This window comes from Pleurodeles waltl, chromosome 3_1, assembly GCF_031143425.1.
Source record: "Pleurodeles waltl isolate 20211129_DDA chromosome 3_1, aPleWal1.hap1.20221129, whole genome shotgun sequence".
NCBI lineage: Eukaryota > Metazoa > Chordata > Amphibia > Caudata > Salamandridae > Pleurodeles > Pleurodeles waltl.
The window spans coordinates 536813725-536831900 of NC_090440.1; the positions used below are offsets into that span (position 1 = coordinate 536813725).

At 43.1% G+C, this 18176-nt stretch overlaps 1 long non-coding RNA gene across 1 annotated transcript in view; it reads right to left on the bottom strand.

Moving 5' to 3' along the window:
- The window catches only part of LOC138284275 (uncharacterized), a 38081-nt gene extending 23956 nt beyond the window's left edge, over nucleotides 1-14125 (bottom strand). The window contains exon 1 of the long non-coding RNA XR_011201372.1: nucleotides 13988-14125. This is a non-coding gene — a long non-coding RNA (uncharacterized lncRNA). The remainder of the gene's footprint in view (nucleotides 1-13987) is intronic.
- Nucleotides 14126-18176: the final 4051 nt, after the last annotated feature.

Sequence of the window (18176 nt, forward strand, 5' to 3'; positions counted from 1 at the left end):
GATATGTATCATTTGTATATCACCCAAGCAAAGTATTATGATTTGTTCTGATCCTATTAAAATATTTGTTTTCATAATAATTCAGAATTTTCCCAAAACTTTTCTTTCCTAACTGCCTTTTTGAAAAACTATTTGTGCAGTTCATTTACAAGCTATTTTAATGTGTTAGAAAAAACCTAGCATGCTATTATAGCCTTTCATGTCACTCTGTTAGTTCATTTTAGAAAATCCTTTAACGTTGCAATCAGAGAAAGAAAAATAAACACAAATCTCCAGGTTAAAATGAGCAACAATTTGTAAGAAGCCATGAGCTGACATTTGACCTCTGTCTTTGAATGTACAGTGACAAGAAAGAAAAAAAAATTTAAGGCACTTTTTTTGCTCATTCACTTAAGACCTGTTCTTTGCTAGCTTGAGCTCCCACACCAGAAAAGACCAGTAGGCCCTACAACAAATAAGTTGCCATAAGTCGGAAGGGTGTATCCAGACGTGGCTCCCTTGCTCACTGTGCCACTGGATTCAAGCTAGGCTGGCTTATGAAGGGTGATACCCTTGTTTCCGGTTCAGGGAGGACTTGGCCTGGCAATTCGGGCTGGACTGTTCCCATGTGGAACATGGTCAAGACTCATTTGCATATGGCTGGGACGAAATGGGGTGGCATTGTGAGTAAAAGAACAATGGATTAAACCTAGATCTGTGACTGGGGGTGAGTGGTTGAAAAGTTTCAGCAGTCCGTCCTTTTGTGTTCCTAAAATACCTTGCCTTGATTAAATCTGACTCGCCATAAAGAGTGGGCAAGTAGGTTTTTCAAGGCCTGCTTAAACAAGTTTTAAATGGTGTTTTCTGAATGTCTACTGCAATTGGAGTACTAAGTATGATGACGGTCAGGGTCAGAGGAATTGTGGCGTGTGCAGCTGTGAACGTTGCAACAAAACAAAACTAAATTGAATCTTGTGAGAAGAGAGATTTCGGTATTGACGGCCATCTTGGATAATTGATTCAGAGTCTTTTGGGTTTTCGGGCACATTCTTATTTCACAGTTGGAGTCTCTCTGGCTTTCATTGTAGACATTGTACATATTCATTGGTTTTCTATATTTTCATTGAGAGAACATCTAAGTTTATAAAAGAAAAGGTTGAGTAGAAGGACTTGCTACTTAAGGTAATTGGGTAGACGGAGTGTATATTACACCGATAATACAGGGTTCTTTATTATCTGATGTTGTTTCTTGCAGACTTCCATAGCAGTCCAGGAAGAAGTGTGGCAAGCCTTGCATTAGTCTTTTCTCTCTCTTCTCCTTTCCCTTTTCCCCTCTGTATTGGCTGCTGTGATTTCTGTTGTAGGTAGTAGTCATGGTCTTTGTGGGGGTGAATGGGACTGGCTCTGTAGCACTCCTGCAGATTAGTAAATCCAAATCCAAATCCATGTACTATGAAAGTTTGGAAAGCCCACATTGTCTTATCTGCCTGAGAGCCAGGAATCCCTCCACATTTTCTCTAGATGACATTGGTAAAGCAATTTTAAGTTTATGAAAGGGTATCGGGTAAGCTAGGAGTGAGAATCAGTTGCTCAAACAGCAAATATTAAATATGTCACATCATGTTAATCAAGTGAGTAATAGTGGGGCCTCAAAATGAGGTCAAAATTTTGAAATAAAACTAGTAGGGGTAGTATCTTTGATCAGAATCCTCACATTGCTGTAACTGTACCTACAAATAAAGAGATGTCTTCAGGATGTGATGGTCCTTGACGTCATAGAGAAGACCTATTTTTAATCTTTCCCAAGACCTTACTTACTAAATAAGACATGTAGGATCTATGAGGCATTTTTAACTCGCACAAATCCCTTGCTTTTCACTTCCAAAGTGCTCCGCTTACAAACAACACCCCTTAGACGTGCAGTCGGGTGGCTCCATTCGGCTCCGCGTGGCATCGTTGGCACCAGAAGTGATGCCACGGTCACCAATATAGGTGCCCCACAGGCACATGGGCGTTACTGTTTTTTTCTTTCCACGCCAGTTAGCGCAGATTAGAAGAGAGCTTCCCCTTTATCACTTATGACAGGTCTTTTTTTGATTTTAAAAAAAATGTATTTTTTTTTCTTTGTGCATGTCGAGGATGTCATCAAGAAAGGCTGAGTTCAAAACGTGTGGTGCCTGTCACAGTGCCATGTCGGTTACAGACCCTCATCTTGTTTGCCTATGGGGCCTCAAGCACAGCCATGACTCCAAGCCATGCTCAGACTGCCGGGCCATGGCGCTGAAGGCTTTGAGGGAGCGGTCCCTAAAGCTGCTTGTGGCTCTGCAACACCGGCATGCATGACTCAGAGGACATCTTGGTCCCAGTCAAGAAGGAGGTTGCAGGACTGCTCCCGGAGCCCCAAGTCCTCTTCTCCCATTTAAGGTCCCCTGGACACTTGGGAAAAAGAGGCACAGGAAGAGAAAGACCAAGAGGTCTTTGACTTCACCTTGTCCATCGGCTGGTGAGATGAGTGGGGAACATCAGCATTCCTGGCACGGTTCAGCAGAGTTGCTGCTCAGTTCAACCCTCCATTTCCTGCATCCAGAGCGACCCTCGCCCAGACACTTGCTCCGCATTCGAGTGGGCAGACCCCTCTGGTGTGCCTTTGGGCCCCGCAGAGTAGGACGAGGCCCCAACCGGTTCCATGTCAGCAGCTTTGGCCTCAGCTCTGGGGGATACTCATGGATTTGATTCTGGATCCCAACAGCTGCCAGTTGTACTCAGGCAACCTTCTTCAGTGCCAGTCACAACACAAATTTTCCTGGCACCAGCCCCATTCTGATCCAGATGATCTGGAACAGCGTCACACAATGCTGATTCTGGTGCCAACAGATGCCAGATCATTACCTAAGCCTTATGTGTCACAGGCATGGGAGAAGAGTGGGAGGGGGTCACTGGACCCTTTAGAACACCAGTTGGAAGGATTTTTGGACAGATATGAGGAGCTAAGATAGGCCAGTGGGCTGGACACCGCTCCAGATACTGGCTTGCTCTCTCCCCCCACTGTGGCTATAGAGAAGGGAGCTTCCTAAGCAATGGTGGTGCATAGAGAGGTGGAGAAACTCTACCTTGAACTTCCCTCAGTGGTTGTCAAGACAAACATCTTGATGGAAGTGCTTTAACCTGGGGCTTCTACTACCTGCAATGAAACACTTACAGATGTCCCACTGGGAACTTGGTCCAAGCCCAGCACAGGTGCTCTGGTAAGTAGCACGATTACCCACTGCCATCACCCTGCTCTGGACGACCCTAGCTTCCTCAGCCAACACCCCACCTCTGAGAGCTTGGTAGTCCAAGCCTCTACATTCCATTAGCCATTCCCTTCCACTCCCCCAGACAGGGAATCCAAGAGGCTGGACCATCTTGGGAAGAAGTTGTGTTCTTTCACCAGCCTGGCACTGAGGTCAGTGAACACCTTGTGCTTTATTATTGTGCATTTCTCACATACCATTTCGGATACGGTTGGGCAAGTGCTGTCTTGGGTCCCGGAGGAGGCCGGGCCATACTCTGTATGAAAGGGTGGTGAAAGATGGGTAGGACGCAGTTAAGATCGACATTCGGTGTGGCTTAGATACGACTGACTTGCTAGGCAGAGCAGTTGCGTTGACAGTGGCCTTAAGGCGCCACGCCTGGCTGAGGACATCTGTTTTTTCAGAGGATGTCCAAGCAAACCTGATCGACATGCCCTTTGATGGCACTCACTTGTTTTGCAAGAAGGCAGACTCAGCGTTTGTGCACTTTATGGAATCTCTGGCTAGGGCCAAGTCCTTGGGCCTCTTCGTGACCCCTCGTCCATCTTTCACCCCTTTTGTGGCTACGGAAGGGGTGTGGTTCCATGCCAGCCCTAAACCAGCCACCGTCCCACGCAACCAGCCCAGGGTATGCAAGGACGTGGGAGTGGTTCCTGCAGATCTAGAAGGTCTGCAGGTCTGAAGTTGTCTGCTACACAGCCCCCCTGGAGCTACAGCCTCAAAGCCCTATTAGTTTGGATCTGCAGGACCATGCTTGCCCACTTGGAGGGGGAATACACCATCATCTCCTCCACTGGAAGTCAACATCGGACGCATGGGTACTGCAGATCATCAGGAAGGCTGGCGGAGGATCATTTGTCACTAATCTGAGAGGAAGTTACGGCTCTCTTGGCAAAGAGAGCCTTAGGAAGGCTCCCAATATCAGCAGTAGGCAGTGGTTGTTATTCTTGCTACATTCTGATACCCAAAAAGAACAATGGTCTTCGCCCTGTTCTAGACCTACAACCTTAAATCTATTCCTCAAGAAGAAGTTCAAGATGTTTACGTTGGCTCAGGCCTTATCTGCCCTAGACCTAGAAGACTGGTTGGTAGCGCTGGACTTGCAGAATGTGTATTTTCATATCCCCATCCTACCTTCCCACAGGCGTTGCCTGCGGTTCAGGGTAGGCCACAAACACTTTCAGTTCACTGCTGTGCCATTTGGCCTTACCAGTGCTTCTTAGGTGTTCACTGAGGTGGTGGTGGTGGTTGTTGCAGTTCATATGCGTAGGTCAGGGGTTTCAGTCTTCCCCTACCTCGACTGTTTGTTGAAGGTGGGCTCACCCCAGGCTGTCGTCTCACCAGACTATGATGAACCTGTTGCATTCGCAGGGGTTCACTATAAATGAACCAAAGTCACACCTGACTCCTTGTCAGATGCTCTCTTTCATAGAACCTGTTCTGGACACATTGCAGTTTCAGAATTATCCTCCTGCGCAGCAGGATAATCCGGCTGTGATACTGATGTTTCAGCCTCTGTCATGGACTTCAGTCAGAATGACTCTGAAGCTGCTGGGCCTCATGGCTTCCTGACTCCTGCTGGTAAAACATGCCAGATGACATATGTGGGCTCTGCAGTGGAACCTGAGGTTCCAGTGGACGCAGCATCAGGGAATTCTCTCCAACATGGTCCTGATCTCAGAGGAAACTGCGAAAGACCTTAGGTGGTGGATTATGAACTGCAGTTGGTCAGAGGCAGACTTCTCTCTATTCTACAACCAGATCTCACAGTAGTGACAAATGCGTCACTCCTGGGGTAGGACAGCCATCGGGGAAAGGTGGAGATCAGAGGACTCTGGTCTCCAGTGGAATCCAGACTCCACACAAACATGTTGGAGCTCAGGGCAATCCGACTAGTGTTGAAGACATTCCTTCGCTCTGTCAAGGGGAAGTTAGTGCAGGTGTTCATGAACAACACTCCCGCCATGTACTGCATCAAACAGGGTGGAGCGGGGTCGAGGACCCTTTGTCAAGAGGCCCTGCATCTCTGGACATAGCTGGGTCAGCAGGACATAACCCTGCTGGTTCAACACCTGGCAAGTTCTTTGAACACGTATGAACTCAGCAGTCGATGCCTAGCGGATCACGAGTGGCATCTCCATTCGGAGGTGGTACAAGGTCTCTTTTACCTGTGGGGAGAGCCTTGGTTAGATCTATTGCCTCCAAATAGAACACGCAATGTCAGCAGTATTAATGCGTTGGAATTTCCTAGGCGGCAATCGCTCAGCAATGGTTTTCGTTGTGAGTGGAGCTCAGGCCTCCTGTATGCCTTTTCCCCCATACCACTCCTGCCCAGAGTTCTCAAGAAGATCAAGAATGACTGGTCTCAAGTAAACCTTCTGGCTCTGGAATGGGCACAGAGAGTCTGGTATAGCGAGCTTCTGAAAATGAGCATCAATCCTCTGATCTGGCTGCCCCTTTGGGAGGATCTTCTGTCTCTGTAGCAGGGGAGGGTTCTCTACCCGAACCTGTAAACTCTGCGCATTCACATGTGGAGATTGAGCAGCTGCACTTGACAGCTGTTGACCTTCCTCCTGAAGTCTGTAACATTATCTTGGCAGTCAGGTGTTCCTCCACAAAAACTGTATACACCTGCCATTGGAAAAGATTTGTGAGATATTGTACAGAGAAGTCTAAAGATCCTCTGTTTCTCTATCTGATATTCTTCTTTTCATTTTTCTTTTGCCCAACAGAGTTCCACTCTGGGTACTCTGAAGGGCTATCTCTCTACTCTGTCTGCGTTTCTGCAGCTGCCTGATCAATCTTCTCTTTTCAAGTCCCCTTTTGTAAATTGGTTTCCTAAAGGGCTTGTACATATGTTTCCCCCATGCCCTTTTTCATTCCTCAGTGGGATATTAGCCTAATTCTTACTAAACTTATTTGTGCTCCCTTCGAGCCATTGCACAATTGTTCCCCTCTGGCTGCTCACCATCAAGACAGCCTTCTTAGTGGCAATAACATCCGCCCGGAGGGAGAGTGAGATACGTGCCTTATCATCTAAGCCACCATATCTCATGATATTTCCATACAAGGTAGTGCTGCACCCCTGTGCCTCTTTCCTTCCTAAGGTGGTGACCCCATTCCATCTGGGTCAAACTGTCACTGTGTCCACCTTCTTTGCTCCTTGACATCCCTCTAAGGAAGAGGAGCGACTCCACCGGCTAGACCCAAAAAGAGCGTTATCGTTCTGTCTTGACCGCAAAGAGTTCTGGGCGGATGGCCAACTCTTTGTGGGGTATGTGGGAGCAAAGAAGGGGTGGTACAGAAACAGACCATTTTGTGCTGGGTCGTTTTCTGTAGTAAGATCTGCTGTGCCTTGGCCAGGAAGCAGCCTCCCGTGCGCTTCTGAGCCCATTTCGCCGGTGAAAAAGCTGCAACCACAGTGTTATACATCTGCCAGGAAGCAACGTGGGCATCATCGCACACATTTGCCAAACATTACTGCCTGGACAGTCAGGTCTGCAGGGATGGGCATTTCGCCCAATCGGTCCTGCAGGAATTTCTAATCTGAAATCATTTGTCTGCAACCCACCTCAGGGAGGATATGGCTTGGTTGTCTAATCAAAGGTAAGGAATCTGCAGCTAAAAGTCTCTATCAGATGAACAAGTTACTTACCTTCTGTAACACATTATCTGGTAGAGACTCTAGCTGCAAATTCCTTACAGCCATCCATGCCTCCCCACTCTGCGGACTTGTTTACTAGGGTGATCCCTTTTTTTTCAGGGCCCTAGTTTGGACATACACATGCGCCAGTTCTTACCATGGCTCTGCGCTTCAGGCTTGGAAAGTTGTTAATAAAGTAACTGCAATCCATATGCCTATATATATATATATATATATATATATATATATATATATATATATATATATATATATATGTGGCCACAATGTCACTTCTGACACCAATAACGCCATGCGGAGCCGAATTGTGCCACCCGAAGGCGCGAGCAAGGGGTATTGCTCAGAAAAAGTTTCCAGATCCATCCTGATGGCTGGGAAAATCAAAGGTAAGGAATCTGATGCTAGAGTCTCAAACAAGTTATGTGTTACTGAAAGTAAGCAACTTGTTCTTTACTACTTGGCTAAAATCCTGTATCACTGACCGAAAGTTACTGTGCCTTGTGTTGCAGAGGGCCTACTAGTCCTTGATGTTCATGACCTGACCCGTGCCCTATCAGCATGAGACTCCTTAACTATATCAACAGACACTATCCTTCACATTACCAAATAACAAAAAATCTTTTGTGTGACTTAATCATGGTTCTCCCACTCTGGGTATACAAGGGATTCCAGTAGAGTATTGATCCTTTTTTTACAGCTCCTTGCCCTTTGAACTGAGGGACTCATCAGTGACCCTTGGGTCAAGGGTGGTAATCTCAGGACAAATAGAGGGTAGCCCGTGGTCCATTTGCAGTTATATATGCCCCTACCACCCTGATAGAAGATACATTTCCAGGTTTGTCTAAGTTGATGCAGAATGCCGAACCAGAATTAATGATATGGGGAGAGGAGTTAACTAGGTTGTAGATGTCAGACTTCATTCCACCGGCTCCCACTCCTATGTTAGGAACAGGTCCCTTAAGGTTTGGGCACCGTCCCTGGGCCTCTGATATCTACAGAACCATGTATTTTCAAGACAAAAGATGTACTTATTTCTTCATACATCATTCCCAATCCAGACTGGAGTATTTTCTCGCTCCGACTGAACTGCTCCAGGAGGTCACAGATCCCACAATCCTTTCTGATGCTTATCGGATCATCCCTTTGAATTGATCACTCAACTCCATATGGGAAGGGACTGGTCTCACTGGCTTATGAATACTTGGGTCCTCTCAGATGAGGAATTTGAAGCGATCCTTTGAAAGGTAATTGATTAATTTCTTGAGATAAGCAAAGGGTCTTTCCTCTGATACTATACTATGTTAATCTCTCCTGCTCTACCTCCTACTGCCTATTTTTCATTCTGTAAATTTCACCATATGAATTGGTCTATACTGTATACACAATGAAAAAATATTGTACGGTGCAGCTCAGTTGTTGACTCTGGGTAGCGTGGGTTCTGGGAGAACCTATAAACCCTATATATCTCCACCACCAAAAAGGTCTAGTGAACGTAATGGTACATTTGTTTTGTAAAACGGCTATCATGACGAAAAGTTACAGATGAACAACATGACTGTTTTTTATACTCTTTTTCAATATTTTCTTTATCTCAAAACTTTGGGAAAATCTTGAGGGATCTACACATATGACCCCTTGCTGAATTCACAATTATGTCCACTTTTCAGAAATATGTAGCTTTCCTGGATCACCTATGGGGTTCATACTGGTTTCCAATTCAAACTGGTCGTAGGTTGAAAGCACGAAAAAGAGGAAAAATAGCCTACCTCTTTGAAAAATGCCAGAACTCTGGTAAAAAAGTGTTTTTCAATTCAGCTGTGCAGGGTCCTGAAAGTTGGAAAGATGGTGATTTATGCACAGCAAATCGTTTGTTGATGCCAATTTTATGGAAGAAATCAAAATTCAGCTATATTTTGGCCGTGTTCTCAGTCCCCTTAAGGGGGTTCAACAAACCCTGGGTACCTTTAGAATCCCCAGGATGATGGAAAAAAGGACACAAATTTGCCATGGATACCTTATGTGGACAAAGCGTAATGGAGTCCTAAGCACAAACTACCCCAAATACCCCAAAAAGGGCTCAGCACGGTGGGGGACAGCAGCTAAGGGGTTAAGACGGTCATATGGAGGGGAACTCATCCTATATGTCATGAAATGCAGAAAAAAGCTCTTGAAGTATATTCTCCTTGAAAGTGAAACCACACACCTTGAGGAGGAGGCTGTCCAGTCACCCAGGAGCTTGGTGCGCGAGGCTCAGAGATAACGTTTGGTGCTCTGAAGAGTAATCTATTGAAAATGGCAGTCTGGGCTTCAGCATATAGAATATATGAAGCTGGAGGCAAGTCCAGCAAGCTACTGTATTGACTCACCATAGGGATGCACATTCAGGACCCTGATAAGGGCCTTTTGCCCAGTCCCTGGGAGGAAGCAACTGCTTTCACTGATTATTATGCAAAACTCTACGCACTACACAAAATAATCACCCAAGCAGATTATAAGACCATCATTGCAGATCTTCACCTCCCCAGACTAATTCCCGAGGATAGAGCAGTTCTGGACCACCGAATAACGGAGGAGGAAATCCTGGAGGCCATCAGTGGCATATCCACAGGTAAAACTCTATGCCTTAAAGTATTCCTTACAGAGTTCCACAAGTACTGTGCCTCCTGCCTGGTCCGTAGCTGAGACCGATGTCTGAAGAATCTCTCCAGGCAAGGATCCTCTTGTATGACCTCAGAGGGGCCACCATTGTGGTCATACACAAACATGATAAAAACCTGATGGAGTATGCCTGCTACAGGCCCATGTCACTGATAAATACCAGTACAAATCATGGCTAAGGTATTGGCTGATCTCCTGGTGGGAGTGAACCAAATTTTGTATTGGGACCAAAATGGATTTATGCTCAATCTGGGGATAAGACACTGTGGGGGTCATTCTGACTCCCGCCGGCCGCGGTAACCGCGGTGCCGGCGTGAGCCGCCAGAATACCGATGCGCGGTCAGAAGACCGCCGCGGTTATTCTGTGTTTCCCGCTGGGCTGGCGGGCGACCGCCAGAAGGCCGCCCGCCAGCCCAGCGGAAAACCCCTTCCCACGAGGAAGCCGGCTCCGAATGGAGCCGGCGGAGTGGGAAGGGTGCGACGGGTGCAGTAGCACCCGTCGCGATTTTCAGTGTCTGCATGGCAGAAACTGAAAATCTTTTAGGGGCCCTCTTACGGGGGCCTCTGCAGTGCCCATGCCATTGGCATGGGCACTGCAGGGGCCTCCAGGGGCCCCACGACACTCCTTACCGCCATCCTGTTCCTGGTGGTCAAAACCGCCAGGAACAGGATGGCGGTGAGGGGGTCGGAATCCCCATGGCGGCGCAGCAAGCTGCGCCGCCATGGAGGATTCCACAGGGCAGCGGAAAACCGGCAGGAGACCGCCGGTTTTCCGTCTCTGACTGCGGCCATACCGACGCGGTCAGAATGCCCTTGGGAGCACCGCCAGCCTGTTGGCGGTGCTCCCACGGTCCCCGGCCATGACCGCCAGGGTCAGAATGACCGCCTGTTTCTCCAATAGTCATAGTTTGTTTTTTGTCATACAAGGATTCCACCCACATTTATGACTGATATACCACTCCCAGGTACTAACAATCCATCTATTGAGAAAAGAATTCAGCAATTGGATGATATTCATGAATGTGTAATAGATGGTTTAACATAAGCCAAATAAAAAAGCATTTGCAGTGCAATGGTTTTTGCGTTTGCTCGAGTTAGAGCTAATAGAGCTATTAAATTCCTAACTGGACTATTCTTGCCACATAAATTGAAAATTAAAATTAAAACAGTTGACATGAACAAGTCAATTCAAAGTGCCACAGCCGCCATGAGGATGAGCGTGAAAGAGAGACACAAAAGAAAAAAAAAAATTCTCGCAGTCAAACGTATTGGCAAATGTGCAATTATCCTTGTAACAGGGTCGATGACCAAGCAGGGACAAACAGAAAGCATTTACCAACGATAACCAGGTCTCGAAAAATCCACTCGACCACTTGAATTGGCGACTCTTATTTCATCAGGTCCAGCTATTTTTAATACTTACTCTTCCCTTCTGGCCAGTTGACACTGGAGGGGCAATAAAAGATGCCTTTAAATCTTCTTCTATGTGACATTTGCTCTGTGTTCACAGACAGAGGTCAAACGTCAGTTTTTCTTAAAAATAATTTTCCTTCTGACTGCAGAGTTCCAGGACTTTGTAAGGTGAACTGTGTAACTTGTTGCTTAGAATGTAAAATAAAAGGATATAGGGTGTAAGGGTTTTCCTAACACACAACATTTAATTGACTAAGTCAACTGTGGAAACATTTGAAAATATATTTCAGTAGTTGTGAAAGTCCTTTTGTATATTTCTGTGTGATTAAAAAATATTTTAATAGGATAAAAACAATTCAGAATACTTTACTTGTTGATGTGCAAAGGATATGTTTTCTGAAACCCAATTTTCACAGATTGTTAATACACTATATAGTTTTATCAGTAAAGCTGCAAGTTAGTGGAGAGGTGTTTGGACATTGCTTGGAAAGTTTAGTGTGTTGATGACAATATGTTACCACATCATGATTTAGTGATATATTTATTAAAAATGAGTGTTTAAACAAGCAGAGAAACACTCCTGCCCTGATGACAATGTTGTTAGTAAACTAAAAAAAGTCCTAGGTTATGTGGGCTAGATTCTTGTGATTCATGCAGCAAACCTCAGTTTACTTTATCAAACAAAAGATGTTTTTTTGTACTGCAGGAATGCTGAGCTCACATATTGAAACTTGCAGTCATATGTAAGAATTAAGAAGGCAACTCTGTAAACTATTTGCCTAGGATCACACAGTTTGAGATCCTTTTATGGGTCAAGTACATTATAGTTAGGTCGAGTAGATTATTTAAGTTACTCGACCTGCAGGTCTAGTAACATTTTTATGATTTTTCTAGCACTGATAACAAAAGATTTTTGAAAGGGAAGACCATGATCGAGTGATAGTGGTGGCTGTGCGGTGGGTGTGGTTAAAAGCTCATGGATAGATTACAACAAGCTGGGGCGCTTGCGTGCTCGACCGAAAAAAGAAATAAAGACATTATTCTGGAACCAACCACTAGATGGCTCAATCATGCACAGCATGTGAATTCAGAAAATATTCATGCTGCAAAAGCAAAATCTGCATTTACTTATTGCATTGGTCCCACTGACTACTGCACAATGTTTAAATGGGGCACCTAGCAGTCATAAAAGAGGGCATTCCAAGAAATATGTTACCAAAACTTGACAGGGTTGAAAACATTGCAGTCTACTTAATCTTTGGTCTACAATATATAAATCTCATCTCTGCACCAAGGTAACTTCAGTACTGACAACCAATTGCGAGCACTCAGACTTCAAAGCACTGAGAGTTATCCAAAAAGCAATTTCCAATTTTGCACCAGGTGACGTTTGCCACGCCTTCCTGTGGCCAACCACATGTGAAACGTCAGTTGCTATAAGCTTGCTGTCCCCTCTGAAAACAAAGGTACATGTGCCAATGGGATAGGTCCCTGCACAGTAAGGGCTTCACACTCTTACACCACACGAAAAGTGCCACCAGACGAAAAGTGACCATCTGGAATTCAGAATAGCACTGAAAATCCACTTGTTCTACCTGCAGACGGAAATAGCTTAGATATGACTAGCTGCTCTTCTTGTAAAAACCTGAATCTATATTTCTTCCGCCTACTACTGCCCCTCCTCCCCCAACAAAATGCTCCATTACTACCTTAGATCGATGTGGGAAATAACAAAACCTAAAAATCAAAAATCAATATCTCAGTATAGAGCATTGAAGTAACTTCACTCAGCTCCTAGCATCCTAAGATTTGAATTAATTTGCAGTTAAGGGTTTTGTATTCCGGACAGAATTTACAAGAGGCATGAATGTAAATATTTCACAGAACAATCCCAATATTGATGCAGCAAAAATCAATTACATGAAAACATTTAAGAAAGGAGTCTTGTTTCCAAGTATAATTGTAACTTAAATGTACTTATGCAAAGTCTCCACCCAGACTACACAGAAGATATGCCCCAAAAACACTCCATAAGGAAAGGCCACCGCATTCCCACGTCACCATAACAACACTACAATCAGGCGACCATCTGATCAATTTGACAGCTCCCGTTTTGTTCCAAATATCTATAAAAACGAGAAGCAACCTGATAAGTAAATTACTATTTGCCAAATGAAAAGTGGACAGCTTCAGACAACAATTTTCACACACAAAAAAGCAGCTTGTTAAGTATTTAGTCTACTTGTTTTACATGAACATGCTGAGAATTCCATGTTGACAAAAACAACACTAACTACACTCTGTGGCATTTGCATGTACGAGCACCGTTTGCAGCCTCGGGATGCTCTGAAGTGCTCTCGAGGGCATCCCACTCCATTCAAGCCAATCCTCAAGTTGATGGTAAAATATTTATTAAGTTTAAGGTTCAGCTTTTTACATAATAGATGGAAAGAAAACGGTCAGCGTGAAATGGAATTTTACCTATCCTCCTTCCAGTAGCCTTTATTGCTTTTGAATTGTTGCTATATATAGGAGTTGTATACAACCTTGTGACATATAAAGATGTTGTTTATTACTGTCAGTCTTTTTTCGTTAGATTTAATCAAGCAATAATATCCTCGTATTCCATATACGAGTATTGAAGAAAACACCTTTCTTTGGTTCTTCAGTTTACTATTCCGTCTGTATTGGTATATATATTAATAATATATATTCTCAAACTCGCTGTGGTTTCTCATGCTCTAATTCAGAAGGGAAGCGCCTCCCTAGACTTGTGAAGATCTGCTCTATTCCTGTAGAAAGATGCTATTCTCTGACTGTCTGAATATAGCACTGTTTTGTTCAGGAAAGACACTACTGTCTGGTTCTCTGAATATTTCTGAAGAAACACTATTCCCTGTGTTACTAAATGCTCTTATTCTCATTTGCAGATAATACACACTGATCAACTTTTTACATCAACAAACTATTGTCTGTGGCTTACTTGTGTTCTTCTTGTAATTTCCGAGTAAGAAGGACATTTACTGGAATTTTTTACCACACGAAAAGCACTCTCCCAGAACACTACCGGATTTCAGTCAGAACACAATTGAAGTGTGCAGCACAGAAGTAGCGCGCGCATTAGCCATCATCTCGAATCTCAAGAGTACAAACACTAGACCAGTGAACTTGTAACTGCACAACATGACGGCCATCTTGGATTTCCCTTGCTGTTTATTCCTTGTATTTTCTGTAGAAGAATTCGAAGAACAATCTTCCAATAAGGACATTGCCTTTTCCACTGTAGATACTTCTTGACCTTTAGGTATTTTGTTTTTCTTTTTAAACCCTACAGAAGTTAGGACATAGCAACTCTGGGGGTTCTTGACAGGCACAGGCAGATAGAAAACAAAGGAAAGAACTTCAGTATCCAATAGGAGATTCAGTACTGCCCATATTTATTGGACCTTTGTTTGTAAGCAAGGTGGTTAGTCCATTGACATTATCAAAGGCAACTAAAATTCACCCAATATTGAATGTTTCTTGATTAAAACCAGTTAAGGAAGGCCCTCAAAGTGAAAAACCACCAGACTCTGAAATTGAATACGAGGTACAGGCTATCCTTGACCACAAACAGAAATAAATAAATTGCAATATTTGGTAAAATTGAAGGTTTGTGGTGTAGGGTTAAGGGGTAGAAGAAAATCATTCTCAAGAGCCAGCACAGAATATTCATGCCCCTCAAGAAATAAAGAAGTGCTATGAAGGCAATTGTGAAAAACTTAAAGAAGACCATAATGAGGTGTGTAACATCATGATCACACCACATAGTGTCTGGAACTTTAGAGTTACAAGAGATACATTTAAATTATGTTTGCTGAATGGTTACTGTAATTGGAGTATTAAATATGCTGATGGTCAGGATTGGAGGAATGGTGGCATGTGTTTATCAGAAGAGTGAACAATAAAAAATATTGTCGCAAATATTGTGGCATGTTGATGATATTTTAAAGCTTTATTTATAATAATAACTCCCGCTCCACCCTCTGTTCTTTCGTTCACTAAGCTAAATGTAGTACCAAAATGGGTTTAGTTTGAGTTTCAAAGATGGCTCACACCCTTGCACCTCTTCTGAAAAATGCACCCAGTGTTCAGCTAAGGAATAGCACCTGCTTTTCTCATCTCTGTCAGCAGACAAGCAGATAAGCCCACTGAGCGAAGGCTAGATTTGCCTCTGGGTAGCCTTTAGTGAAGGAAGATTATTACAACTCTGTAGGACGTTTATCTTATGTCTCTGGTACAAAGTTCCTCTCTACCTTCCACATTAATTTCCATTTCATACAAATAATCATTACTGATGCTCATAGCCACTTCCATTCACTAGCCCCACATCCCTCCCAGCCCACCTTGAATTGAATACCCTTCTCCATACATCTCCCAAAGCCTCAGCTATACATCACTTATTACAGCAACCTTCCGTGGACAGAGTCAGAACTGACATTGAGCTGGCCTGGGAAAGAGATTTGGATGTAATCTGGCCTACATCTATCTAGACATAGATTTGAACTAAACTGCGGAAAACCTTGCAGGCTGCCAATACAACCCAAACTCTACGTTTATAACAGACTTTTATTCTTCCCTACTACTGTTCACCTCATAAACCCTGACCTCTCTATTAGTTGGTGGTCATGTCACTCACCACCAGATTTATTACATCTATCATTTCCCTGTCCCTTAGTGCATGCTTTCTGGATATACATTTGGAACCAAATAAATTCTGTTTTCAACTCATCAGTACCCTTTTCCATTAGTAATATTTTTTAAAGTAGTTTATCGAGCAATTGGAGAGATGTTTCACCAAATACAAAAATCATAGATCTGATGTTAGCAGTGGCCTTCCACACAATATCAAAGAATTGGAAAGATTTTACCCAGCTTTCTTTTCAGTACTGGTTGTATGCTGTTTGTTACAATCACAGACTTGACCTCACTTATGTTCACTCTCTTTCACTTGTTTTTAAATGTGCTGCCCTATGGTCTCCTGTTAATACTTTTTTAGTTCGACAAGCCAAGTCTTCTTTTCAACGCCAGCCTCTCAAAGAAGTGTCTCAACCCCCTTGATTTTCCTATCTTTTATACATAAAACATATGTATTTCTTCTTTTTGCTCTAATTACTAAAATACATTAATTTAATTTCATACTGCTATCAGATTAGATGCATTTTGGTCCTGTATATTATTCATCCCATATTACTCATATTTTATGTCTCCCCTTTCTCTTCCTTCAGTTGTATTTTGCATAATTTGATTTGACTGCATTTTCTTGTACCTTTACAAGAAAACTATTATTATAACTAATAAACAATTTAAACTAAAACAAATCCAGTGGTTAAGTCAGGTTGTTAATGGATATTAAGGAAAAGTAACTTTTAGAAAATTACTTTTTCCCTGCATGAAGTTCCTGAAGGCTGAATTTGCATTTGCTCTCCCAGTTCTGTCAACCAATAATTAGCATTTGAGTAGTTTTGAAAAAGGTGCAAAGTGCCTTCCAGGAGCAAACAATAGACCTACCGAAAGAGGCAGAGATGACATATCTGAACCTGCCAGAACGTGTAAGGTCGGGCTGTGAGTATCTTTGTTGACATTAAGTTGTCAAATCCTGCTTTATTGTTAGATCCTTCATCACAGGTCAGCTGAGTTTACAAATAACACTGGGGGTGTGTTTGAAAGACTGGAAAACAGGATGCCAAAGCAGTCCTTGTGTAATTACTGTCTGGTTGCTAAAATCCTGTTTTGTCCTAACTGACATCTATCTCTGAGTTTAAAGTGGGTACAGTGAGCCAAACTCGCTTTAAGTTTTAGATGTAGGAGGACACTAGGAATACCATATTAAACTTTCTCTGTGGACCCCAGCCCAAAATTAGAGCGGATGAAGACATTCACCATCTGGAAAATGCCCAAAGTGGATAGAGCTGACCTGGGGAACATTTATCTTGTTGTTTAGGGTGCTCCCAGGAATCAGTCATATCCACCAGCTCGTACCAAGCATAAATGTGGCACCCTCTTGAGAACACTGTTGGACCTGAGGATGATCAGAAAGGGACTGAGCCTGCTGTCTTTGCCCACGGGGAAAGCCCTGAAGTAATGCACCTGCTTTCTCTTGTACCCAGCACAAAGAAATGGGCTCCAAAGGTCATAAGGCCGACCTCCCATTAAAGCTTCAGGGACACATTATCAATAAGAGGTCTTTTCCTACAACTGCCCACCTGCCCAGTAGCAACAGGACCTGGACTGGACCCTGCCGTTTGGCCTCTGCCTAACAACCGGTGCGTCTCTAAGTACCTCCCTAGGGTCCTGGGGGGCTTTAGAAGTCTTCTCCTGTGGTGGATTGGTACTAAAGAGATAAGGTAAGATCTTTGACCAGGACAGGCGTGGATGGTGCACCTAACCAGCAGTCCATAGCGGTCAGTGTCAAAGTGGTGTTATTCCCAATTAAAATGTTTAAAAAACGTATCTCTCGTTTCTCTCATTGGATTTTTTACAATTTTGGTGTAATTTTGTTTATTAATTTTTACTTTTTTTCTAATTTGGTTTAGGATTTGTATTTTTTGCATTTCGACCATTAGCACTGTTTTGGTACTGCACTTTACACATTGCCCTAAGGTGAGCCTGCCTGCTCTGTGCCATAGCTACCAGGGGGTTGAGCCCCGGTTATTTTAGTGACTTTGAGGGTTCACCCTGAAAGGGTTGTGACTATTCATGGAGGTGGGTAGTCACCCATCGCAAATTATAATCCTATTCCGTAGTGTTCATTTAACATAAAAATATAATCATGAATAGTATCATATTATTTTTATTTGCACAAATTTAAATAAATATTTTTGAATTGTAAAATATATGTTTGTTATAGTCACAGTATTTTAAGAATTGTAATACATTTCATAATTTCACAACATAAGTTAAAAACTTTGAGTATCTAAATGAATCTCTTTTTTTAACATAAAAATGCTTTTATTAATTAATTTTTGGGGTTAACTTACATAATGTGTTTTGTAACTTACTAATACATTGTTAATTTTGATTCAATAAAATATACACTTTAAATATATTAAAAAGTAACATAACATGTTATTGTTTTATTTAAATGTTTGCACATATAACATTTTGTTTTTTTTGTAATATACAAGAAATTG